General features: G+C 40.7%; 1 protein-coding gene across 2 annotated transcripts in view; it reads right to left on the bottom strand.

Annotated features, from left to right (window-relative positions):
- Positions 1-6,005, bottom strand: part of Kcnmb2 (potassium calcium-activated channel subfamily M regulatory beta subunit 2) — a 291,481-nt gene extending 285,476 nt beyond the window's left edge. For both annotated transcript variants that reach the window (XM_045130068.1, XM_004652329.3), the window contains exon 1: positions 5,605-6,005. The gene's annotated coding sequence lies outside the window, so the exon portion shown is untranslated. The remainder of the gene's footprint in view (positions 1-5,604) is intronic.
- Positions 6,006-27,954: the final 21,949 nt, after the last annotated feature.

The following is a 27,954-nucleotide window of genomic DNA, read 5'->3' as shown; positions in this document are numbered from 1 at the left end:
AGAGGAGCAGGCAAAACTCTCTTCTTCAATTTCTTTCTTTAATAGAATTCCTCCAATCATTGTCAGATTTTGGTCACTATTGACATTAAAGATGTTTAACCTCACATTCCATTCAAAAGGAATCTGTACGGCAAAAGGGACAGTATATGTGATAGGCTGTGGACTCTTTGACCTTGAACAATTTGGTTAGCTTCTTTACACCTCAGTTTCCTTCTCTGTTCGAGGGAAAATATAATATTTGCTGCTGAGGCATGCTGTGAAGATTAAACGACAATAGTAATAGAAACACACACCTCATAAGCTTCTCTGTGCCAGGCAGTCCAATAGAGAAGAGGCATATGTTAGAGAGCAGGCATATGCTATAGTTACCTCATTGCTGGGTTAAAACATCCAATCAGAATCAGCTTATAGAAAGAAATGGTTTATTTCAGGCTTATGTTTTAAGGGAAAAGCTCATTATGAAAGCATAACACTAGCAGGAAACCGTCACATATCTGGGTGCAAGTAGCTAGCACTGGTAAGATGAACTAATACACTACAAGGTCCACCCAAGCCCCTGACTTCTGTCATGTACTTCCTGCAGCATGACACCATCCCTCAAGTTAACACCAGCTGGGGACTGAGTATGAGGCGTAATCACAAACACATGAGGCTATAGGGACACTTTACATAGAAACTTCCATAGCATACATCATCAAATTTAATTTTCAACCCAAAGAGGCAGTTTTTTAAAACCATTAATTCAAAGGAAGATACTGAGGCTAGGTAAGATTTAAAAAGTTGCCCAAGATTATAAGCCTATGAAGAAGAGTGAAAGTAAGATTCAAGTTACAATTTTCTGTTCTCCGATGCTGTGTGCTTTTTCTAACATGCCATCTTTAATAAGTATTTATTTGTTTATTTGTTTATGAGAGAGAGGGGGGAGACAAAGAGAGGATAGGCCGTGGGACCTCTTGTCACTGCAAATGAACTTCAGACACACCGCTTTGTACATCTCAATTTACATGGATACTGGGGAATCAAACCTGAGTAAGATGACTGAGCCATCTCCCCAGCCACTACATTGTCATTGTAGAGAAGAAAATGTTGTAGAAATGTTGGTACTAACTAACTTGCTTACAATTAATGTGGATAATAAGATTATTTATAATATTTTAGTTCTTTGACAACATACTTTATGAATGGTAGGGCATGGCTATTAAGGAGACCATGGGGTTTTACACCATGTGGATTTGGGGAGAATTTAACTTAACAGTACAATTATTCATTACTATTGGTTGATTCCATTTGTTTCAAGACTGCTGGGACTTATACCCTCAAAATGGCATACTGACTCTAATCAAACCTTCCAACTTGGCCTTGCCATCCCTTTCTTGACTAACAAGGAAGGCAGGGGAAATGTAGGGCATGTCTATATCTATAGTCATTCATATAGGAGATCTGTAATGATGTCCTTTTTGAACTATAAGTCATCTTTTGGATAAGATCGAATTCAGACAAATTGAATTTATATTTCCTTTGACACAGATCAGAATCAGGGATATGGCTTTCCCCCTCCTGTGCTGAAGAGGAATAAATCCTCTTAGCAAATCTCCTTGACTTTGTTGAAGGTATTCTATATTTTTCTCTTTGGAAATAGCAACAGGGTATTGTGATGCACAGTTCTGGCCCTGAGATTGAAAAACTCTTGCCTGGAATCTAACAGGAATAATAAATGACTCTGGATGGGGATATTCCTTCTGTTTCTGTGTTGAGCAGTTTGTTCATTTATTTGCCTGTTGCTCTCTAAGAGACCCTCTAACAGAGATCTGAGAAGGTGAGAGGGCCAGAGTTGAGGTCTATCAGGAGGGTTTTCTAAGATGCAGATGCAATGAAGTCAGAGGATGTGAATTATGAAGTGTGTGGTGGACTTATGGCCTCATCCCAAAGCCCAGAATGGCTAAAATGGGTTGGGATCAGTGAGGGAAGAGACAAGCTAGGCTGGACCTGCATTTACTGAAAGGTTTTGGATGTTATCTCTAGGCAGACAGAAGACATTACAGACTTTTGAAGATAAGATTTAATTTCAACCTTGATATGACCACTGGTGTTGGGAACAAAATTGAATGTGTGTTTGGGAGCAGACAGATGCAGAAGACAGAGATCAGTTGTGAAAAATATGCAAGAATCTGAGAATTGGTGGTGAGCACTGAAAATACCAGTAACTGAATTTTAGGTCTATTTTTAAGGTAGAGGCAATGGGATTTTCCTGTGACATGTGAGGGAATAAGTGGACTCCAGACTTTTCTTCTGAGGACGTAGAGCAAGGGAGTCTCCAAGGACATAGGAAACAATTCCATGTAGAAATTTTGAATCTTGACTTAAAATACATTGAGTGTAAGATGCCAACATGACATTTAAATAAATAGTATGTTGAAAGTTAGATATATAAGTAGGGAGGCTAGAAGAAAAGTTCAGGTCAGAGATTAGAATTTGTGAGATGTCTGTATTTGTATAGTTTTAAAGGACTTGGAACTGGATTTGACTTCTTTAGAATTTAAATATTTAAAAGAAGAAATTTATAGGTGACCCATGGGACACTTTAGTATTTTAATGCTTGGGAGTGAATGAAAAAAGAGTTTGAAAAATAGTCTACATTTAAGAGATCATAAAACACACACACACAGCAATAGAGCTCAGTGAAGAGTTAGTCTACAGTCAGAATCTGAGAAAGGATAATGTTGAGTTCCACATGGTATATCAGGAAACTCAAGGACACCTTGGCACAGAAATGACATCTTTGCTTAGTGTTAGGCAAGCAGATGACTTTGGAATTTTCAGTAAAAATTTAGTGTGAGATATGAAGTGAGATAATGGGTAGTTGGCAACCTGTCTTGAACAGGAGCTGTGGATAAACTTTTATGATACATCTTCTTAAGACTACTAGTATGGCACAGTCTCTTAGAAAACATTTTGGTAATTGCAAGTAAAGAGAATAAAATGGACAAATCACACCACACTAAGGAAACAGCTGCATTTCCTCTAAACTTTTCATACTTGCATATACACGAATAAAATTAAGAATATCTGGCATATACCTTACTGCAGTCTGCTTTTCTATGTGTTTCATAGCAGAGATCTTTGTGGGGAGGGTTCCCTTTTCATCACATTTTCATGAGGAGGGAGATTATGGAAGAGTAGTTGAGTCATGGTCAGAAATATGAGGGTCAATCCCTTTCAATTAGGTAGAATGATGACTGCGTGTGTATATTAGAGAGACAGAGAGCAAGGGCTCGATGGGTTCTCATTGCCTCTGTGACTATTGCGTCTGCAATATCCAGGAGGACCCAGATAGCATCGCTGATTATTGCCTTGTTAATTTTATGTCAAGGTGGATTCCAGACTTAACTTTCTGAAGAAGATGAAAGGAGGAAACCTGGAGAATTTTGGCTGATACCTACCAACATACTTGGGCAGTGAAAACAATCTGTCACACGAAGGAGACTGACTGAATGACTACTCTTGGCTTCCTCACAGCTGACAAAGAAAAAAAAATCATCATCTGTCCTTCTAGCTTTCATTTTGTGGGGTTACTGTCTAGACACTTGTACCAGCCACATTCACTACCAGACCCCGTGACTCTTAACAGTGTGATAATCATTTTAGCGTACCATCACTTCTGTGAACAAAACCACAGTGAAATGATTTCTTCTATTGGCATTTTCACGGCACAAATCACCTATCCAAGCAATTCTTGACATAATTTGACTCAGATGAGATTGCTAAGACTAAAGCCAGGGAAAGACCTTTTATCATTAAAGGAAAGAATTAAACCAATTTTCACTTGCAAACTTCTAACAACAGTTGAAGGAGATGTATATGTGTCTGTTTGGGAAGTCCACACTGTTTCTTTCTATAGCTAGAGTCTTCAGTGGTGAGTTCAACTGGATACAGATGTGACTTTACAAGGTCAAGGTCACACATTCTACTGGCCACAGAGAACTAGGAAATATGTTTTAGCCACCAATTGCACCAGGAATTCCATATAGTTATTACATTGGCATAGGGTCCTTTTCACATGAAGAGTGGCCAAGACTGGTCAAGTGACTCAGTGATATCCATCACTACATTAGGAAAGACAGACGCATAACTTCCAGCCTAAATGCCTCCCATCACGGGATGGTGGTTTCAATTTTGTGTGTGTGAATGAGCAATATACACAGAGAAGCTCACAAATACACAAACTCAAGTCCATCTGAGAAGAGCAATTGCCCCACTTATCCTGAATCCCAGTTTTTAACTGAAAACAAATGTACCATAATTGTCTTTCATGTTTATCTCTAGTTAATATTGCATTAATATATAAATTATAGATGAATTTGGAGCATGCTACGTTCTTCACAGACATAAGATTATTGTAAGTATCTTCACCATCTGTTTTAGCTAAATCAATGCATTGCAACAGAGTTTTCCAACACAGAAATCGCTGTCTTTACACAGTGGAGTTAGTGATGTCCACTGAGGAAAGAAGGTGCCCGAGGAATCCCGTGGTTTCTGCCACTTCACATTGGGTCTCAATGACAGGGCATGAAACTTGTGCCACAGATCTGATTGTGGAAACTCTGCGTTCTGATCATAGTACTTTTGCCGCAAAAATCTCAGCTGATGATTTCCTGACATTTCCTTCTCTGACCGAGCCTTGAGGATTCCGTGTAGAGTACAAAGCAATATAAATTCCTCCAACAAACCTAAGCATGACACCCTGGACTTTGAAACCCACCTGCCCCTCTCATCGTCCAAGGAGAAGTACACTTTTTATTTTTTTTTTTTGCTGTCCTTAAGAAAATAATAAATACAAAAGGCAAAAGGTCAAGTTCATAACCTCTAACAGATCACCATTTCCCCTCCGTATCCAGCACTTGTTCAAGGAAGAGCACGGACAGAGAGACAGCCGTTTCCTTTCTTGGCTCTCACACTCTTGCTGTGCTTTTTAGCAAAAAACGTTAATGCCAATGCCAGCTCAGCTGTGCAATATGCAAGATGGAAGAAGGTACCCAGTTTTATTTTAGAGTAGGTTAAACCTCAAATAGTTCTTTATCAGAGAAATCCATCATAATCCTTCATTTCTTCTTTTCCTCAAAAAAAAAAAAAAAAAAAAAGATACTGGCCACCCAAACACATTTTCCACAGAAATGAAGTATTTACCAAACAGGTTTGAAGTCTTAAGGACAGCTTCCTCTATTTTTTTTTTCTTGGATCTTTCTGCCTCCCACCCACCCTCCGGAGGAATTTATCAGCCTTCACCTTAGTCCATCGGCTGGCTTCTCGGTGACCTCTAAGCAGTCCACCCCATACAAAGCAACGTGGGATGCACGCTCAGCAGGCTGCAAGCCAGCCTGGAGACAGTTTGTCCGCGAGGTGTTTCTTTTTTCTTTCTTTCTTTTTTTCCCTGCCATAAAACCTAACACTATGTTCTGTGTTTTGCTCCAAGCAGTCAGTCCTTCCTCGCCCACCTCTCACTCCCCAACCCCGCTGCAGTTCGCGACCTCACAAAGCGCAGACCAAACAGAAAAGCCCCCCAACACAGCAACAGATTGATTCCTTTGTTTCACATGCAAATCCTACCTCGGGTAGTTGTCACATCTTCCTCAAAAGCCAAGCTTAATTTTTTTTTTTTTTTTTAACGATTCAGTGCAGTCCTCCAAAGAGCCGCGGATAAGTCATCATTACCTCCAGTGCCCAGAGGCTTTGTGGACCATTGATGTCCCAAGCCTGGCTAACTCATATCTTTGCACTCCCTGCTCAAAATGTCTGAGAGAGTTTTTAGAAGGACTATCGGAGTGACAGGCACGCTAGACAGCCATGCTTAAAATTAGTTGTCAGGAGCTCCGTGGAAGCGGCTTCATTCTGTTTTGAAAGCTGCTAGAGGCAGGATTTATTAGCCTATGATAGGCACTCTGCTTCTGTTTTTATTAAATACTGTAATAGGCTGTCTGTTAGCAACGCCCTGATAGGTCCAGCATCACTTCCCACTGCTTTCGAATTCTCATATTAAAAAGGGAGCGAGCTTAGCCCAGACTTGCTTCTCACTCACACCACCCTGTCTCCTGGATCGCATTGCCAAATCCTCTCGCCAAAGGAGGAAGAACTCTTCTTGTAAATAGTGTTTTCTACCTAGACAGTGAACTTGGGAGTAAACACCCTTCAATTCCCTGTGCGATATTCTTACTCCCAGCAGGGCACTCCGGCTCTTCCTAGTTAAAAATAAATAGTAACAATAACGGGAAAAGTTTCTCATCGATGACTGAAGGATGCCTTGTTGTACATAGGAAATCTCAAGTCATGCATCACACGGACAGAATGGATCAACGATTACGTTGAGTAATCGAGAAATCCGATTCACAAGGCTGTTTGTTCCCATTTAGGTAGGAAGACGGGGTGGCTGGTGGATGGAGAGGCTGGGGATGTGCGCGCTGCCTGAATGCCCTTCGCAGGATCATGAACCCTGAAGAGGAAGATGAATTCTTACCCTCAGCCACAGGAGGGTGTTGTAAGTTCTAAGTGCACTTCCAAACAGGAAAGCAGAAAAACAAACAAACAAACAAACAAAGCTCTTGGTAGAGGGTGTTTTATGCTCCGGCTACCCAGGTTTAGTTCTTTTCTTCCTCCCATCCTGCGACCCCAGAAGCCAGAGTTTTGTAGTAGTTACTATGGAAACTGAGCGGTCATGGCTCCAAGGGAGGGGCTTAGAGAACAGCAGATGCAATATGGGAAATGTCCTATCTTGGCCTTTGGAACTGGAAACAAGCAGTGATAAACAAACAAACGAAAACCTACCATAAATCAACTATACTCAAGGGAATAATAGTAAATCACCACTATTTAATTGCTGGTAACTTTGTTATCTGGAAAGGCCACCAAGATCAGGTCACAGAATCCACATTTTAATACATGCAAAAACTGAACATATGAATTGTTCAGAAATTTGATGAAATACATTACTTTTCTCCCTCTCTTTCTTTTCTAAACTCTTGGTTGTCGGCTTGAATATGCCATGATTATGTATGAATTTTAGTTGTTACTTGACTGGTCACTTTTTTTTTTTCCTCCTTGGAAATAAAATGCAATTTTTGTGGAAAAAAATCTCCTTGTATCACAAACCACAATCATATTTCATTTGAATTGAATATCCTTAGAGTGATTTTTTTGGAGCAAACCCAAAGTCAGAATATACTGCAATTTGAATTTAGAAAGATATTTCTGTTCGTATTGAGTTGCTAGTACAGAGAAGACTTTTCCTTTTTTCAGTTCTTCACACACACACACACACACACACACACACACACACACACACACACACAAACCCACCAAAAACTGATAAGTGACCAAGGCATTTTAGCAGCCTCCTGATCACCTAAGATAAACTATTTCTTACCAGGATAATTAAATACCCACAGTTGTGTGTGAGGAGTCTGGGTAATGCTATTGCCTTCACTAGCTCAGTTTCCCTGTTTGTGATTGAAGTAATTCACACCAACAGACTGAGAACAAACATTCCAAAGTGAAATTGTTGAGGTAATTCTTCCAGACTTGGAAAGCCTCAGTGTATTTTTTAAATTAATTAATTAATTTTTTTTTTTTTGAGGTAGGGTCTCACTCTAGCTCAGGCTGTCCTGGAATTCACTCTGTAGTCTCAGGGTGGCATCAAACTCATGGAGATTCTCCTACCTCTGCCTCCTGAGTGCTGGGATTAAAGGCGTGCACCACCACACCTGGCTTATTTTTGTTTTTTTGAGGTAGGGTCTCACTCTGGCTCAGGCTGACCTGGAATTAACTATGTAGTCTCAGGGTGGCCTTCAACTCATGGCAATCCTCCTACCTCTGAGTGCTGGGATTAAAGGCGTGCGCCACCATGTCCAGCTAGTGTATTTTTTTAAGTTTTTTGTTCATTTTTATTTATTTATTTGAGAGTGATAGAGAGAGAAAGAGGGAGAGAGAGAGAGAGAGAGAGAGAGAGAGAGGGAGGGAGGGAGGGAGAGAGGGAGAATGGGTGCGCCAGGGCTTCCAGCCACTGCAAACGAACTCCAGACATATGCGCCCCCTTGTGCATCTGGCTAACTTGAGTCCAGGAGAATCGAGCCTTAAACGAGGGTCCTTAGGCTTTACAGGCAAGCGCTTAACCGCTAAACCATCTCTCTAGCCCTAGTGTATTTTTTTTAATAGGCAAGCATATCATCAAGAAATTTGTAATGGAACAAGGGTTATTCAGGAGAAAAAAATACACCTGATAGTCTCTATAAAATGACAGTGTGATATTGTAAGTTGTATATCCCATATATTTTTCAAAAATATTTTACATTAAGCCTTCATATATGCTAACAACAAACACACAGAGGATGAAATCAGAAAATCACACCCATTCACAATTGCATCAAAAAAAATAAAATACCTTGGAATAAACCTAACCAAGGAAGTAAAGAATCTATACAATGAGAACTTTAAAACACTCAAGCGAGAAATTGCAGAAGACACTAGAAAGTGGAGAAACATCCCTTGTTCCTGGATTGGAAGAATCAATATTGTGAAAATGGCAATCTTACCTAAAGCAATCTACACATTTAATGCAATCCCTATCAAAATTCCAAAGGCTTTCTTCATGGAAATAGAAAAAACAATCCAAAAATTCATTTGGAATCACAAAAAACCTCGAATATCTAAAATAATACTGAGCAACAAAAAAGAGGCTGGTGGTATCACCATACCTGATTTTAACCTATACTACAGAGCCATAGTAACAAAAACAGCATGGTACTGGCACAAAAACAGACATGTAGATCAGTGGAACAGAATAGAGGACCCAGATGTAAGCCCAAGTAGCTATAGCCACCTGATATTCGATAAAAATGCCAAAAATACTCATTGGAGAAGAGACAGCCTCTTCAGCAAATGGTGTTTTGAAAACTGGATATATATCTGCAGAAGGATGAAAATAGATTCTTCTCTCTCGCCATGCACAAGAATTAAGTCCAAATGGATTAAAGACCTTAACATCAGACCGGAAACTCTGAAACTGCTAGAGGAAAAAGTAGGGGAAACCCTTCAACATATTGGTCTTGGCAAAGACTTTCTGAATACAACCCCAATTGCTCAGGCAATAAAACCACAGATTAACTACTGGGACCTAATGAAATTACAAAGATTTTGCACCGCAAAGGACACAGTGAAAAAAGCAAAGAGGCAACCTACAGAATGGGAAAAAAATCTTCGCCAGCTATATATCTGATAAAGGATTAATATCTAGGATATACAAAGAACTCAAAAAGTTAAATAATAAGGAATCATACAAGCCAATCAAAAAATGGGCTATGGAGCTAAATAGAGAGTTCTCAAAGGAAGAAATACGAATGGCATATAAGCATCTAAAAAAATGTTCTACGTCACTAGTCATCAGGGAAATGCAGATTAAAACTACATTGAGATTCCATCTCACTCCTGTCAGATTGGCCACCATCATGAAAACAAATGATCATAAATGTTGGCGGGGATGTGGAAAAAAAGGAACCCTTCTGCACTGCTGGTGGGAATGCAATCTGGTCCAGCCATTGTGGAAAACAGTGCGGAGGTTCCTAAAACAGCTAGAGATTGATCTACCATATGACCCAGCTATAACACTCCTAGGCATATATCCAAAAGACTCATCACATTTCCTTAGAAGTATGTGCTCAACCATGTTTATTGCTGCTCAATTTATAATAGCTGGGAAATGGAACCAGCCTAGATGTCCATCAACAGATGAGTGGATAATGAAGATGTGGCACATTTATACAATGGAGTTCTACTCAGCGGTAAAGAAAAATGAAGTTATGAAATTTGCAGAAAAATGGATGGACCTGGAAAGTATTATACTAAGTGAGGTAACCCAGACCCAGAAAGCCAAGCGCCACATGTTCTCTCTCATATGTGGATCCTAGCTACAGATGACTGGGCTTCTGTGTGAGAATGAAAATACTTAGTAGCAGAGGCCAGTAAGTTAAAAAGGAGATATAAAGGGTAGAGAAAGGAAGGGGGGAGGATACTGATTGATATTGAGGTTGATATTGTATATATGTAATTACAATGATTGTAATGGGGAGGTAATATGATGGAGAATGGAATTTCAAACGGGAAAGTGTGGGGGTGGGGAGGGAGGGAATTACTACCATGGGATATATTTTATAATCATGGAAAATGTTAATAAAAATTAAAAAAAAATTTACATTATAAATACCACATATATGATTAGGAGAAAGGGAAACAGAGAGGGACTGAGAAGGGATGGAAAAGAGAGGGAGAGAAATACAGTGAGAGAAGTGAAGGAAGGGGAGAAGAGAAGGGAGGAAGGGAGGGCAGTGATGGGAGGAAAGGTGCAAAGATAATGAGGTTGAAGTCAAGCTCTCTACAAAGCCAAACACTAAAATGATGCTGGTTATAACTGAGTAGAACTCAAAGAGAGATGGACAAGTATAAATGGGAAAAGAAAGAACTGGGAAGAAAAGGAGGCTTGGACAGGAAACAGAGGGGAAATGAAAGAGAATTTCTTCCTTTGAGTCATACAAGAGTTCCCTCCTTCCTCTTGTTTTACTTTCTGGGTTACATCCCAGTATCTACTTTTTTTTTTTCCCAGTTCTACCCCTATCTGCTTAAAATAGAGTGTGTTTGGTGGGGGTGGGGCACTCATTCAGTGAGAGAAACCCAGGCTGGATATGTTAAATGCTAGTTCTACCATTTTGGAAACAGCTGATCTGAGAGTTTCACTGGGTAAGCCCCTGCTTTGTTCTTCTATTAACTTCCCTGGAGAATGAAGTCGGGGCTAGCAGAATGCAGGCACCAAAGCGGAAAGTCAAAGCCACATAAACAGATACATCAGCATGAATGTTTGGTGTATCTGTAACTTGATAACATTTCAACAGCATCTGCTCTCTGAATGCACATAAGAAAACTTGTCCTGGAAAAAAAAATTGTGTGTGTGTGTGTGTGTGTGTGTGTGTTAACAAATATTAGGTTGAGAACTAGAAGCTGAGGGAAAAGAATAGGATCCCACATGGAATTGGCAGTTTGCTTGCTCAGCCGGCAAGTGAAACGACTTAATGAATGGAACGACGAATGCATAATTTCATTATGAGTCATCACTATTAAAATGAAAATTTTATAGATACATAACTAGAAAATGTCTCTGTCTGTTACAGACCCGAGTAATAATTATACTGTGGAGTGCATAATCTGTGCTCCCAATGATACAGGGAGAGGAGCAGTTGACCTGCTTTATCCATATTCTAGGAATAACAAAAAGTTTAGACACTGCCTCCTTCCTCTTAAAACCCTGTGAATGCTGCAGCCAACTCACTCTGCAGCGACCTTCACTCTACTGCAGGTGTGTGAAAAAGTCATCTGTAGTATAAACTTAAATGCTCTATTGTACAAATTAAAAGGAAATAGCACAAACAAGCCTGTTAGTGAACATATACTTTCTAATAGTGCTCACTTGCACAGTTTATTCACCTACATTTTAATGAACATGTGTGTCAGTGGATGCAAGTGTGTAAGCATCCACATGGAGACCAGAGATTGACATCAGATGTCTTTCTCTATCACTGTCCACCTTCTTTCTTTGAGACAGGGTCTCTCATTGGATCCAGACCTCTAGCTAGACAAGATAGCCAGCAAGCCTTAGAATTCTCCTGTCTCCATCCCCCCAGATGTTATAGGTACATGACACACACCATGCCCAGCTCTTCTTACATGGGGCCTGGGGATCAGAATTCAGATCCTGTTTTCTTTTTAATTTACACACACACACACACACACACACACACACACGCACGCACAAACACACACACGTATATGTTACATACATACATACATACATATATATATATATATATAGTTATAGTTATAGTTATAGTTTTGTATCCCTTTACCTCTCCTCAGTAGGGTCCTTGGTGCTCAGTGTGGATTAATTTGGGCATCTGTCAGTCTCTGGGGTAGGGGGAGCTATGCCCAGGATATTTCTACCCACCCCATGGCTCTTACAGTCTTCACACCCCCTCTTCTACAACAGTCCCTGAGACTTGGCAGTGTTTTAGTGTTGAGTTCTCTATAGCCTATTTCTGCTATGATGTGTTTCAGGTCCCATCCATGTTTGTTGATACTACCCTGGTTGTGGTTGTCAGGCTAGCATCGGGAGCAGTACTTCTTGCTTCTTCCTCTGCTCTGCAATTTCCTCTTGGGCCCCGTGAATGTGATAGAGGTGGCACATGTCCTGGTGAGCAGTTGCCTATCTTTTCTTGTTGAATTGATGGTCTCCAGTATTCTCTGCCATCTGTGAAATAAAGCAGATTCTCCAACCAAGGATGAGAGCACTATGACTAAGGGGGCATGCATATATATAGATTTGAGAGACATCTTGATGAGATTACCCATTCTACTTGTCCAGAGAACAGCAGGGGTTTCTCTCTGGCAAGTGTGACCTTCCTGCCCGTGGGACACTGACTTGGTTCCTAGTACCAGTTGTGAGCTCTCTTCCATTGAGCAGACCACATGTTCAATTGGAGGGCAGTTGGTTACCCGCAGACGCTCTGTGCCACTGTTGAGCAGTGTGTATGTCTTGTCTGGGCTGTGGGTTGCATGGCTTGCAGGGTCTCCTGTTTAATCATGTTGTTGGTGACCATTGTCACAAAGTACTTCCCATAGCACTTTTCAGTGCATTGAGGGTTTTCCAGGAGAGGACTGGCTTTCCTCTTTGTTCCCACATGATCTTATGATGTCCTGAGCAGTAGGGTCTTACCTTTTATCTCTGTTGGGTAACCAAGTGCTGGGCAATGACTCACATTGTTTTGGGGACCCCTTGGGTCTCACTATGGGTGTAACCCTGTTCTAGTCCTGGGATTCATAAGTCAGAGCCAGTGATTTTAGGATTACGCTTTCTTCACCTAGAATTCAGATTCTTATTCCTGCGCAGCAAGTGCTTTGCCCACTGATCAATTCCAGCCTCCACCCTGGGTATGCTTACGTAGCTATGGCTGGCCTGAAATTCATGGTAATCCTCTGGCCTCAGCTTCCCAAATGTTGGGATTATAGAAATGAGCCACAACACCGGGCGCATCTATAACCATTTTAAGCCTTCGTATAAAATTATTGAGAGGCAGGGCAAATATGAATAGTTCCATTTTCTCCAAAGGAAACTAAAGATGAAGGAAGTTAAATTATTTTCCTGAGATTAAGTAGCCTATAAATGGATCTTTTAACTGATATCCCTGGGATGTTTTTAGTTCATGAAAATTTACATCTAGCTTCCAAGAATTTTGCTAGCTAAAACTTCTACTTTGTGGTATCCAGACATACAAGCACCAAAGGATAAAGAACAACAACAAAACCTTATACATTGAGAACAGAAAGAGGAGTCCCAGAGGAAGAGAAAATATTTGCAAGCAATCTGTCTGATCTACTACTATTCTCCAAAATTTAGAGAGACACCTTAAAACTCAACAGGGAAGAAGAAAACAAACAACCCAATTAAAAAAAAATGCTCAAAATATAATAGGTATCTCTTCAAAGAAAATGTAAAAATACGCAAAGGCATAGGAAGGTGTTCTATAGTATAGTTACGGGGAAAGTACAAGTTAAGGCAGTGGGCTGCCACTGTATACCTGTGAGACTGACTCCAGAGTGCCAACAGTGGCAAATAGTGCCCAAGTTGGGCAGGGGCAGGGATAGTGAGTGTCGTGGTCACTTTGGGAGATAATGTGGTGATTTCTTACAACATTGGGCAAACCTTGCACTGCTAAGCTTTCAGCTTTCAGTGTGTCCCCACAGTTAACATGTGGGAAATGTCACCCCCAAAGCAGTTTATGCTGAGAGGTGGGCTCTTTAAGGGGGTGGTCCTAGGAGCTCAGAGGTCATAAGCACTTTGCTGTTGTGGGGGAGTGGATTCGTAATGGCAAAATAAATGCTTTAACAACATTTTTTGAAAAGCATAAAACAAAGGCCATTGGCATAGCTTTTTATCTGTTTGGTGAATATGGGGTTGTTTTTATCTTTTATTTTTCAGTGTTAATGTTTTCAAGGAGGTTAGGTAAACCTTTTAGAAAAGATTCATCACAGGTTTATTTTAATAATTCTTCCAATAATAGCATTGATAATAAGAAATTCTTTTCTTTTTGCATGTGTGTTCGTACATGGATGTGCACGTGTGTGTGTGAGCTATGCAGTTGTGCACATCCTGTGCCTTGTTGATCTCACTTTTGGGTTTCATGCAATGCAGTTCCATGTTGTACGCATGTGGTAGAAATGGGAGGAGGAGCTAGATGATAATATAACACCCTCATTAACTCATGCATCTCTAGAGGAGGATAGCAGCAGCCACACCAGTCCATTCCCTCCTTTCCACCAAGCACAGATGTCCCAGAGCCCCAGATGGCCTGCCCAGCCCAGGAGAAAGGATGCAGGTAAGCTAGTTTTAGAGCCCTGAGGCCATCATTCTTGGGCTGAGCCATTGCATTTGGCAGGTAGGCTATTGAGGCTGCATTACCATCCTTCTGAAGCCTGTCAGAATATTGGACATAAATCAGTTTCAAACTAAAACACAGAGGGAAGCATTGACAGTTGTTGGAGCTTTATTTCACTTGGATTCAGTCACTTCCTGGGGCCTAGCTGTGATTTTCATGCTTACCAGAAACAAGGAGTATTTAGTGGTGGTTTGTAGCATTAGTAGGATACCTGCTGCTTTTCATATATTAGTTTAATTAAAAGAAATCTGTCTTCTGAATAAAATATAACAAAACCAAGAATTCATGGTGTGTAGAAAGCTCTAAGTTTGAGTGGAAAGACAGGATTTATATCATGTTGGAGTTCACATTCATTGAGAGTGTTTTCCCAGCTCACTTTATGCTGGTAGATTGTTAAGTAAATGAAGAATCATTTGACAGATTCTTCTTAAAATTATTTTTATTTACTTATGTAAGAGAGTGGGGGGAGGGAGGGAGGGAGGGAGATCCCATTACTTTGTGTGCCAGTTTTTTGGTGTGGGTAGTGTGTAATGGGTGTGTGTAGATGTGGTATATACATGTGTGTGTGTAGAAGTCTAGGCCCTCTGTATATTGGTGTGAAGGACATAGAAGAGCACTGAGTGTCCTCCTGTATGGCTAAATTTACTGGAGAGTCCCTCACTGAACGTGAAGCTCTCTGTTGTTCTGACGAGACTGACTGACCATGGAGGGCCAGAAATCCTATCCATGCCTCCTCAGTGCTGGGCTTACAGATATGTGTGACCATGTCTGGATTTCTTTCATGGGTGCTAGAGAATGACCTCAGGTCTTCCTGAGGCAAGTGCTTCACCACCTGGACCATCTTCCCAGCCCCCTCAGATCTTTTAAAAAGGAGCACAGTAACATTTTGACGTAGGGCCCATGCCTCATTTGTTTAAATAGCTCCCATGGTTCAACACAAAAGTGCTTTTTATTTTTTACTAATCTAACACACAATACTTGTTTAGAAATCCTTGTCTGCCTCTCCGATTATGTTTATTTAGGATAAATTTTCACAGCTGGATGTCCAGGCTGAAAAGGATGAGTATCCTAAGGTTTCAGCATTTAGTGCTGTTTCATTCTCAAAGGCCTGGGACATGTCAGGCTCTCTCCTGGTGTGTGTGTGTGTGTGTGTGTTGGGGGTGAAGTTCTGACTCAGGCAGGGTCTTTATGGAATGGAAAGAGAAGGAAGCTTTGTACTCTTCTTCCACACAGACATGTTTACTTCATTTTCTTTGTGCTTTGGGGATTGAAGACGAAGTCAGGTGTCCTGTCACAAGAGAGGAGGGAGAAGAGACAAATAGGGCAACTAAACTTGCCCTTTTAATTTTAGTTCCTGAAATAGAGATGCCTTTATTCCCATGAAGGGGAGAGGGAAGGGGACGGAGCACAGGGGAAGTCCCTGCTCGCCCTTCATTTGCTGGTATTGTTCAGGCAAAATTTCTCCAGTCAGTTGCTGAAAGCCTTGGGGGGTTCCCACTCCCTCAAGACTCCGTTGTATGTCAGATAAACAAAACCCACAAGTTAAATCCGGTGTGTTGTCTTGGGAAATCAATTTGCTTAAAGACTTTGGGGACAGGAGTTTTTGTGTTTTGTGTCCTGAGAAGATCTTTTTTGAGTGATAATTTTTTTTTTTGACATTATTAGATCTGGATGTTTCAGGTAGGCTCACAATAACAAGTCTTTATGACTGGAAGTCATGGGAAATGTGGAACATTCCCTGTGTTCAGGTGAGTTTTGTGACCTTAGTTAAAATGTGCAGAAGACAAATCCTCAGTAAGAGCTGAGTCTGCTGATGCAATCTGGCTCGTTGGTGATTTAGTATGCTACTTTTGTACAACAAAAGGTATGGTGCCTTTCTATTTTTAAAACAATTATTTATTGCCAGGTGTGGTGGTGCATACCTTTAATCCCAGCAATCAGGAGGCTGAGGTAGGAGGATCACTGTGAGTTCTAGGCCAGCCTAGACCACACAGTGAATTCCAGGTCAGCCTGGGCTAGAGCAATACCCTACCTCAAAAAGCTCACAATAATGATAATGATAATAGGGAGATGGAGAGATTGCTCAGCACTTAATATGCTTACTTGCACAACCTAATAACCCAGGTTCAGTTTTCCAGTAACCATGTAGAGGCAAATGAACAAAGTGGTGCAAGTGTCTGGAGCTCATTTGCAGTGTCTGGAGGCTCGGGCATGCCCATTCTCTCTGTCTGTCTCTCTTCCATCTCTCTCTGCTTGCAAATAAACATGTGAAAATATTTTAGAAAATTATTTATTGATATAACTTTCTGTACAATGACATACTGTACTTTTTGCACATTTCTTACCTTACACTTCCTCTTTCTTTTCTCCCTCCACCCTGTCTCCTTAGTCTCCTTTGTCCCCCTAGGCAATTTGCTTCCATTTTTATGTCATATATATATTCTTCTGTACCTTATATAAAACCTAGGAACCACCGATGAGAAAACATAATATTTGTCTTCTGAGACTGGTTGAATTCACTCAATGTGATGATCCCCTGTTGCATCTGGTTTTCTAGTGTGCTTCCTTTCTCAGTAGTTTGGGATCTTGTACAAACACTCAGTAGTTTGAGATGCTATGCATGCATGGGAAAGTTACCCCACTCAAACCAGACCAAGCACCCTGCCAGCAGTTTACTAAATCAAGTGTTAACTATACACACGAGTATATGGCTTTTGTTTGGTTATTGAAACAGTCTCGTGTGACATAAGCTTGCCTTGAACTCATTATGTAGCCGAAGCTGGTCTTTAACACCTTATCCTCTGACCTTCACCTCTCAAGTGCAGGGGTCGTAGGTGTGCACCACCGCACACAGCTGGAGTTTACGTTTTAATTCCTGCTGGCGAAATAGCTCAAATTGTGTCTGCTGGTTTGAATATCATTCTTAGTTAATCATTTTAAAGTATGCTATTTAAAAATTATGTTTTGTACTGGTTCACTGATTAAAACTAGTTCATTTTTATTTTATTTAAATTATTTTATATTTTTCCATTTTTTTATTAGTTATATACAAAAGGGCCCCAGCTGAAACTAAGAGTAATTGGGGAAATAAGCAAGAGTACTGCTTTCTTGGTGAACCTGCTACCAGCACAGAGTGAAGGAGATAGACACAGAGAACATTCAACTCCTACCAAACCAGATATCTAGAGACACAGAGGCTCCCAAGACCTCATCACTGAAGCAGACCTAAAATTATTTTATTTTTATTGGGGTTTGTTTTTTGATTTAAGGTCTTACTGTAGCCCAAGTAGACCTGGAACTCACTTTGTAGCCCATGCTGGCTTTGAGCTCACCGTGGTCCTCCTATCTATGCCTTCTGAGTGCTGGGTTACAAGCATGTGCCACCATGCCTGGCTAGTTCAGTTCCATTACTTTAAATGAGGTTAAAATATCAGAAAACATGCAAGATATTAAGGAAGTCAAGAGTAACCTGAAAATACTGAGATGTGGGTTAAAACTCAAGCCCTTCAAGCTTTGTACAGGGCCTTGGATAGAGCCAAAGGTGAGAGCATCAAATAACCGAGTCTAGAAAATTCCAAACAACAGCCAGCAGCAAGATACCCCAAAGTACAAACTGTTCATGAGAGGAATTCTGACACAGGGAATAGATGGCATCTCTATGTTTTTATTTTTATTTTTTTCTGCAGTCAATTGATGGCTGTGAGTGGGAGTGGCCTTAAGTTCTGATGCCCATCCCTTGTGGAAGACATTAAAGAATAAAGAATACCTGAAAAGAGACTCCTTCAAATCACAGAGGCAATGGAATAGCACACCACTGGAAAGCTTAACCTATGGCATCTATGGTTTCCCAAGAAACTTATCAGAATTTATTTAACGTTTATGGAATTCATGTAAGAACTATGTGTGTTGACTGCTTCTTGACCTAAGCATGGTAGAGTACATGAAACATCTGAAAACAAGGAGGCTTATTCCAAGTGCCCAGGAGGAGGTGGACACTCTGCTACTTTTGCACTTGTTAGCCTGAGAGTAGAGACCATCTGCCCAAATCATAGCTTCTTGTATCCTCTAAAGACACCATATGATGGCCAGCTACATAATGAGGAGCATCATAGCCCAACTGAGGCAATTTTTATTTTTTTACTGACAACTTCCATGATTGTAAACAATATCCCATGGTAATTCCCTCTCTCCCCACCACTTTCTCCTTTGAAACTCCTTTCTCCATCACATCTCCTGCCCCTCTCAATCAGTCTCTTTTATTCTGAATGTCATGAGCTTTTCTTCCTACTATGATGGTCTTGTGTAGGTAGTGTCAGGCACTGTGTGGTCATGGATATCCAGGTCATTTTGTGTCTGGAGTAATATGTTTTAAGGAGCCCTACCCTTCTTTTGGGTCTTACATTCTTTCCGCCACCTCTTCCTCAATGGACCCCGAGCCTTGGAAAGTGTGATAGAGATATTTCAGTGCTGGGCACTCCTCTGTCACTTCTTTTCAGCACCATGGTGCCTTATGAGTCATCCCAAGGTCACTGCCATCTGAAAAGAGAAGGTTCTCTAAACAAAAGTAATAATAGCATTAATATATGAGTATGAACAGTAAGAGAAGTACTTACTGAGTACGTTGGTCAACATAGTATATACATTTAGCTAGACACCAGCAGACATTACACCTCTGGGGCTCATGACTACTCTTGTTGTAGGTTTTCAGTATCAGAGATGTATTCCCTCCCATGGAGCAAGCCTCCAGTCAAATTAGAAGGCAGTTGGTTTCCCCCATAACAGATGTGCCACTATTGCACCCATTGGCTTATTTGACTGGATGGCCAAATAGAAGGCTTGCAGTGTCCACTGTTGAGTATCTTCACTGATGATATCTTTCCTAATGAACTGCATGCCATGTGGCTTTTTCCATCTGTCTTCTCAGCTTGTCTACATGCAGGGGGTTTTCAGCTCAGCTCCAGCAGGGTTTCTCAGTGACCTTGCAGCCTAAGTATGTGGACTCTTCAGTAATAGGGTCTTACCATCTATTCTGGTGGGAAACCAAGAGCCTCATCAATGGCCTGTAATGTTTTTGGGGCATCAGTGGCCTCCCTGTCCAACAACTAACTGGATGGTATCCCATCCTTGGCACTGAAAATTTTCTAGTAACGATCTATGGCTCCTGAGTGTTCCATTGACCTAAAAAGTCGATTTCCATATGACTTATTTATATCTTTGTAGATTTTGAGTAGCCCTCCATCTACCTTTCCTTTACTCAATCTCTTCCCCTGACTTCACTTAGGCCTTGTCACCCCTATTAATCTGTTCTTCTACTTACATATATACAATACCATCCTCTTAAGTCCCCTCTCCCTCCCTTTCCATTCTCTCTATATCTTCTTTTTTGCTATGCTACTGAGTTTTCTTCCTACTCATACAGAAGTCAAAACATTTGTAGCTACTATCCACATATGAGAACAAATATGTGATATTTGGGTTTCTGGGCCTGGGTTATCTCACTTAGTATAATCCTTTCCAGATCCATCCATTTTCCTGAAAATTTCATAATTTCATTTTTCTTTACTTCTGAGTAGAACCTCATTGTGTAAATGTGCCACATCTTCATTGTCCACTCATCAGTTGAGGGACATCTAGGCTAGTTCCATTTTCTAGCTCTTGCGAATACAGCCGTAATAAATATGGTTGAGCAAGTATCTCTAAGGTAGTGAGAAGAGTCCTTAAGATATATGCCTAGGAGTGCTATAGCTGGGTCATATGGTAAATCTATTTTTAGCTGTCTGAGGGCACTGATTTCCACAATGGCTGGACCAGATTGCATTCCCGTCAACAGAATAGAAGGGTTCCTCTTTTTCTGCATCCTTGCCAGCATTTATGGTCATTTGTTTTCATGATGGTACCCAATCTGACAGGAGTGGGATGGAATATCAACATAGTTTTAATCTGCATTTCCCTGATGACTAGGGATGTAGAACATTTTTTAGATGTTTATATGCCATCTGCATTTCTTCTTTTGAGAACTCTCTATTTAGTTCCATAGCCCATTTTTAATTGGGTTGTTTGATTTCTTATCATTTAATTTTTTGAGTTCTTTGTATGTCCTAGATATTAATCCTCTGTCAGATGTATAGCTGGCAAAGATTTTCTCCCATTCTGTAGGTTGCATCTTTGCTGTATTCACAGTGTCCTTTGCCATACAGAAGGTTTGTAATTTCATGACTGAGGCAATTTAGCAGAAAGAGAGGAAAAGGTCATACAAATTGAACATAAGAATTGCAGAACAGAGGTAACTTGTGTGTGCATGAATGTACGTGTGCTTGTGGGGGTAACTTAAGGCAAACTCTGGTTCTAATTTTTAAAGCTAACCATATGGTTTCCAAGCTATAGTATTTTATAAGACATCAGAGAGGCTGGTCACTGCCGAATCTATGATTAGGTGCAAGATATATTTTGAGGCATGGACCAAAACTATAAAGAGGTAGAAAAATATAAGACTTGAGGATTTAATACCAAAAAATAGAAGCTTAATATAGGAGCTAGGGAAATAGAACAAGGAAAAGTTAAATACATTAAAAAGGCAATTTTTTTAGTGGCACCAGTTTATAGGATCAAGGTCATTGCTCCTAAATCTCCATGGAAGTTGAAGGGCAAACAAGCAAGTTTTTCTTGAAAGTGAAAGAAAGGAAAGCTCTCCATGACAGAGTGTGGTCCCAGAAAAATGGGTGTCTGAGGCAATGAATTTTTTTTAAGGTATCAAAGAATTTGTTTTCCTGAGCAGAACAAAACATCAAAACCTATTTTGAGTAGTATCTACAGCATTTTCTCATCATTTAAAAATAGCAGTATGGCCATACATCTTTGTTTACTAAGTGGATATTTGTTTGTTAAGAAACCTGACCTGGGCTGGGAAGATGGCTTAGCGATTAAGGCACTTGCCTGTGAAGCCTAAGGACCTATATTTGATTCCCCAGATGAACAAGGTGGCATCTGTATCTGGAGTTTGTTTGCAGTTGCTGGAGGCCCTGGTGTGCCCATTCTCTCTCTCATCTCTCTCTCTCTCAAATAAATAAATGAATTTTTTTTAAAGAAATCTGATCAACAAATGCAGGTGGTTATACAGAAGAGATCTTCACCTGCTCACACTGGACTTTGTTTAGAGAAAGGCCAACTGACACGATGTGGCCCAGAGCTCTATAAGGCCTATGGAATCAGAGATATCCCACTGGAAAATGCATTCAGATAAAGAACTGGAACAAAAACATACATGGACTCCACAACACTACAGTTAGGCTCATAAAAGCACCAAGTGACAGCACTTCAAAGGACTCCAGAACGTGGCCTGGGGAGCCACTCAGGGCCATGGGGAGGACTGGAGTGGTGCACCTTGAGGAGATAGCCAGCACCTTGGTCAGGCAGACAGCATGTGCAAGGGGAAAATGTGCAGCACTTTGTGTTCAAAAATAGTGAGTGTGGGGAAGGGGAAGCTAATCATTAATAGAACAGAACAGTACAAGAGACTCCCAAGTAAGCAAGAGGGAGAGGAAAAGAACACACTGCAGTGGACATCAGCAAAATCATCCCAGCAGATGAAGGACAAAGGAAGAGCAATGCGTATGAAAAAAAAATTTACATAAAGTACAAAGGACACACACACACACACATTTTTATTTATTTGAGAGAAATGGGGCACAGAGAGAGAGAGAGAGAGAGAGAGAGAGAGAGAGAGAGAGGGAGAGAGAGAGAGAAATACTGGGCACGCCAGGGCCTCCAGCCACTGCAAATGAACTCCAGATGCATATGGCCCCTTGTGCGTCTGGCTTACGAGGGTCCTGGAGAGTCGAACCTGAATCCTTTGGCTCTGCAGGCAAATGCCTTAACCGCAAAGCCATCTCTCCGGCTCCAAGGACACTTTTTAAAAAATTTACAAAGATAATAAAACCAGCTATTCCATTATTTATTATTATTTCCTTTAAAAAATTGAGTGTCGGTCTGGGATAAAAACGAGTTCAAATGATGTGTCTACAGCAAAAGTGAAAGTGAAAGTGGTAGTGAAAGGAAACAAAGTGGGAAGGTGGTGCTGAACCAGCGCAAGCAGAACAAAAGCTTATCCACCACTGGGCTTTGAGACACTTAACCTGACAACATGACATACAGAAGCATTATGCACTGGGAAATCTGATACTATCTGAGGCTATAATAATCATAACCCACTGTTTACTTTTGACAATAAAAATGTATCAACTGACTAAGTACACAAAGAAAACATCATAAGAAACTAAAGAACTTTCAAAAAAATTACAACAGATAAAACTATTTTCATTGAGTGGCAATTCAAAGTGCGACAGCTTGAATAGATGAAATGCAAGAAAAGTCGTACAAGAACAGTGGCAGACAACTGATGGTCTGTAAAAGTTCTCCTTTTTAAGATTTATTTATTTATTAGAGACAAAGAGAGGCACAGAAAGATTGACAAAGAGAGAGAGAGAAGCAGATAGGGAGAATGGGCATGCCAGGGCCTCTAGCCACAGCAAACAAACTCCAGACACAGGTGTCACTTGTACATCTGGCTTACATGGGACCTGGAGAATCCAATCAGGGTGTTAGGCTTCATAGGCAAGTGCCTTAACTACTAAGTCATCTCTCCAACACAAGTTCTCCTTTTAATCAGAGAAGTATAATTACAAAATGATTGCAGCAATGATGATGATAATGATGGCAATTCAGCGCTGGCTAACAAAGATGAACTTTACAATTTGTTTTTTTTTTTTTGAGTCATGGTTGCACTCTGTAACTCAGACATAGAACTTGTGGTAATCTTCCTGCCTTAGCCTTCCTAGTGCTGGGATTATAGGCAGGAGCCATCATGGTTCATTTTATCATTACATATTGTGGTGGTTTGACTCAGATGTCTCCCATAAACTCATGTGTTTTGAAAGCTTGGTTCCCAGTTGCTGCAATCTGGGAGATAAGCTTTGGTAGAGTTGGTGTCTCGTGGGAGTAAGGGGCTAGCTTAAGGGTCTTATACTCAGCTCTCCCTTGCCACAGTTTGGCTCACTCTTATGTTCTACCTGATGTGGCAAAAATGACATCCAGTCTCTGCTCATGCCATGCTTCCCTTTACTATCATGAAGCTTCCATTGGAGACTCTAAGCTGAAATAAATTACCTCTCATCAGTTGCTTTTGGTTGGGTGCTTTATGCAAGCAACAAGAGGGCAAAGAAAATTGGTACCAATGGAGCGGGGTAATTACTGCTAGGCACCTGAATGCATGGCTTTTGGCCTCTTGGAACTGATTTGCAGTCAGAAATATGGGAGGATTTTAACCCTTGGGCTGACAGAAGTCTTACAGTGCTATAAGTAGAGCTTGGTGGACCATTCTGTTGAGAGTTGACAGATCTCAATGCAGAAAGTACTGTGGACTGTGTAGGCTTGGCTTATGAGGGAAATGAAGAGCTTTATCTGCACTGGGCTAGAAGCAGTTTGTGTGAAAGGCTTGTTGCATTCTGCCTGTTTCATAAGAACTTGAACACAACTGGATTTAGAAGAAATGGACTGGTAGGAGCAGATAGATACATCACAAAGATAAATGAAAGTTTCCAGTTGGACACAGAGCCTGCTCAACTGCCAATGTTTGAGAGCCCACCACCATCGAGATTAGGCTAGCTGTTCTGTATTGGGACAGCAGAAAGAATGCTGGATATTTTGAAAGTGGGGGACCTGAATGCTGAAGGAGTATCCTGTTCTTCAAAGTCAGCTTTATTCCCCCCCATAGATTAAAAAATTTGGTAGCCTATCTGTTACTATTAGAGTATAACAAATGTAGGAAAAAAGGGTCATTGGATTTGCAACACGATTTTGTTGGAGATAGCCACTGGGCAATGTGTGACAGTGTTGTAGTTTCTGTGTGGAGGCCCAATGGAGCCGTGAGGGTGAACATTGTGTTGCAATGGGGACCCTGGGATTTTTTGAAGATACAGGAACTATGTGATGGTTCTTATAATCCATTATATTTTCAAATATACATAAAGGCAGAAATAAACAATGCAGAAGTGACCAGGAAAGAATGCTTGAGGTTAACCAAGCTGTTTTACAAACAACACTCCTGAATCGACATTATCTTAAGGGGCAGTCAAATGAAAGTATATCTTCCATCAAAGACAAAGGAAGACCTTTCCTCCTAAAACTCACCACTGTGAACATGGTAAGTATTAAAATGCAACATGTAAAAGTAAAGCAGGAAGTGTGCCATCAGAAGAGACCAGGGAAACAACTCAAATAAGCAACAACTAGTAAAAGAGAATGAGGCAAACAAATCTATATTTAGAAACCCATGAAGATTAAGACCTTCTCTGAGCAGGATGAAAGTAAACACAGTGACCAAATCATGATATGAAGGTGCAACTATAATATAGAAGATTAGGATAACCATGAAAACAAAAATCTAGGGATGATGATATGGTTCAGTCAGTAAAGTGATTCCCTCACAAGCTTGAGGACTTACGTTTGATCCCTAGAAGATGAGGTAATAAGCTGGGTGTGATGGTGTGTGCGTGTAGTGTCAGCATTGGGGAGATAGAGACATGGTGATCCCTGTGGTTTGCTGGTCAGTGTAGCCTAACTGGTGATCCACAGACCAATGCAACACCCTGTTTCAAAGGAACTGGAGAGCATGCTTGAAGATGGTACCTGAGATAGCCTTTAGCCTCCCAATGCACACATAAACATGCTGTGTCATACATGTACACAAAGAAAGTAAAAGATTTGAAAAGGAATGATTTTTCCAACAAAATATAGCTGCTGAAGCTGACCTTAAAAGAAAACAAACATTTTCATAAACCAGTTGCCACAGAAGAGATCAGACCTATAACAAGATATCCAGATGTGTGAAGTCCAGAGTCACATGTGTGCAGAGATGAATTTTATCTAAACCTATAAACCTGGAAGAACTCAAGACTTAAAGCCATTTTGATTCCAGATACTAGGAACTAGTAATTCAATTTGGTTTTTATGAAGTGAGAATAACTTTAGTATCAAACCAGATAAAGTTACTGCTGCCAAAAAAAAAAAAAAAAAAAAAGCGGGGGTGGGGGGCAGTAGAGGAGAGAAGGAAACTGGTTTGGATTCACCAAAAATTAGGAATATAAAGCCTGGAAGTAAAATATTAGGAAAGAAAACATAACAATACATCAAAATAGAAGCATAATTGTGACCAAGGGTTTATACATGAACATATTATTTATCAAGCTATCAATAAAACCTTCAGTAAACTCAAGGGGAAGAGGTATCTGATCTTGATGAAGGATGTTAAAAGGTACTTGATAAAAGTTGACATCTAGTTCTAATAAAATTTTAAGTAATCAAGGGAAAGAAGTAAATGACTTAAATATAATGAAGATTGTTTTCCAAAATGCAACAATGAATATACTAAGTGTGAATTCCTGAAATAATTTTAATTAAAATAAAGAGTTGGGGATTCATCTTACACCTCTTCATTAGTCCCTATTACTGTATTCCAAATATTCAGACTTCTGGGCAACTCACACCTTTCTTAAGTGGCCTCTGCTCACTTCATTACTCTTTATTTTCTTTGCTGAATCACTTCTGGGTCAGGGTCCAACCTCTGTCCAGATATCCTAGTCCTCACTCCTGCCCAATTTTCTAAAAAGTCTCCTCAAGCACTCAGTATTACTTTCTGGGGAAGACATACAAAATCGGTTATTACAGCCTTTAAGAAAATATTTTATTTATTTATTTATTTGAGAGAGAGAGAGAGGAAGAGGCAGAGAGAGAGAGAGAATGGACATGCAGAGCTTCTAGCAACTGCCAGGAATGAACATCTGGCTTTATGTGGGTACTGGGTACTGGGGAACAGAATCCAGATCCACAGGCTTTGCAGGCCAGAGATTAACCCCTGAGCAATCTCTCCACCCCTTCCAGATTTTTGAAACATTATTGTCACTTTAAAAACCCTGAGGTTCAATAGCACAGTAGAACTTTCTACTCCTAACTCTAACTTAAGTGTATACAGTGATCAGCTTTCTTCTTTCTCCCTCCCTCAGCTCTGCTGAGCACCACCACTCTCAGCCTCTGAACTCAACATTCTTGAATTTCACAGACAATGAAGAAAGAACCTTTGCTACTTGTCTCTGTGCCTGGTTTATTTCATTTAACATAATGACCTCTAGGCCCATTCATGCCATTGTAATTGACAGGAAATAACTTTTACAGACAAATAATACTTTAGTGTGTATGGGTGCCACATTTTCTTTATCCATTCATAAGTTTGTGGAAGATTTTCTATAGTTTTTCTTCTCTTGGCTGCTGTGAAATTTACTGCAGTGATTAAGGCCCTGCCCACCTCCCCCAATTTGATATTTGATAGGGCTTTGTAACACACACATATATATATCGTCAGTGCTATCTTTGTCTTCCATGACTACTAATGCATTTCTCTTTTCTTTTGGGGAATTTCTCATTTTCAAGCCTTGTCTTACCCTCCCAGATACATGTTTCTGTGACATTGCTCATGGGAAACGGTGCTTGGGCACAATAATGTGGGTCCCATTTCCCTGTGTCCATCTAGTATTCAGAACTGTGCCTGGCACATAAAGCATGTGCAGTGAATATTCACTGAACCAGGTATGAAGAGATGAAGGAATTCTTGAACACTCAGGGCCTCTGTTGCGCTCGCCAGTAACAATGATGGCAAATAGTTCCTACTGAGAGACGCACTCATAATGAGGAGAACACCTGTCTCTCTGTAAATGCTTGAATTCTCTTTTGTTTTTATGACCCACATGCACACATGCTAAAAGACGCTCTTAATGGGTTTTATCTGCGCTCTGCTTCATGAACTGCCAATCGCGCCTGTGTCTGCTGCTGGGTTATTTGTTCATTCCTTTGTTCTTGACATTGTGTTCTCACAGCATGGGGGTGAGGGTGAGGGTAGAAGAGAGGCTGCATTGATCCAGAAGTCTTCAGTGCCCTGTGGTGAGTGGCCTGGAAGAAGTCTTCCCCTGGTGTGTGGTGTTTCACACAGATCAGCGGGTGTTTTGCTGGGGTGCTGTTCTTGGCTGTCAACTCACTCCTGGGGCCTTGCTTGTAGGAGTGGACTCTTAGGGTCCTTGATCTACAAGTCTTGAGAGTGTCTAGGGAGAAAGTTTTCCCCCAGTGGCTTCAGAAGGGTTCAGTAGCTGAGCATGATCCTCCAGCTGCTTCACATAGGTGCTTTCCTTCCTTTTGCAGACTTCTATTTTTCCTCCAGCCATCTGCCGTCCCTGCTAGCCCAGGTGTGCAGGGCTCTCCTGTGCACACGACTCTGCAGCCTCCTCTGCTTGCCTGGTTATTAGTTATCAAATTGCTGATGGTCCCTGAAACAGATGTTCTGATGATCCTCCAAGGTGAAATAACTACTATGGGCTTTTAGCTATTTACT

The sequence above is a fragment of the Jaculus jaculus genome, chromosome 11, assembly GCF_020740685.1.
Source record: "Jaculus jaculus isolate mJacJac1 chromosome 11, mJacJac1.mat.Y.cur, whole genome shotgun sequence".
Lineage (NCBI taxonomy): Eukaryota > Metazoa > Chordata > Mammalia > Rodentia > Dipodidae > Jaculus > Jaculus jaculus.
This window is presented reverse-complemented; position numbering and strand designations above follow the sequence as displayed.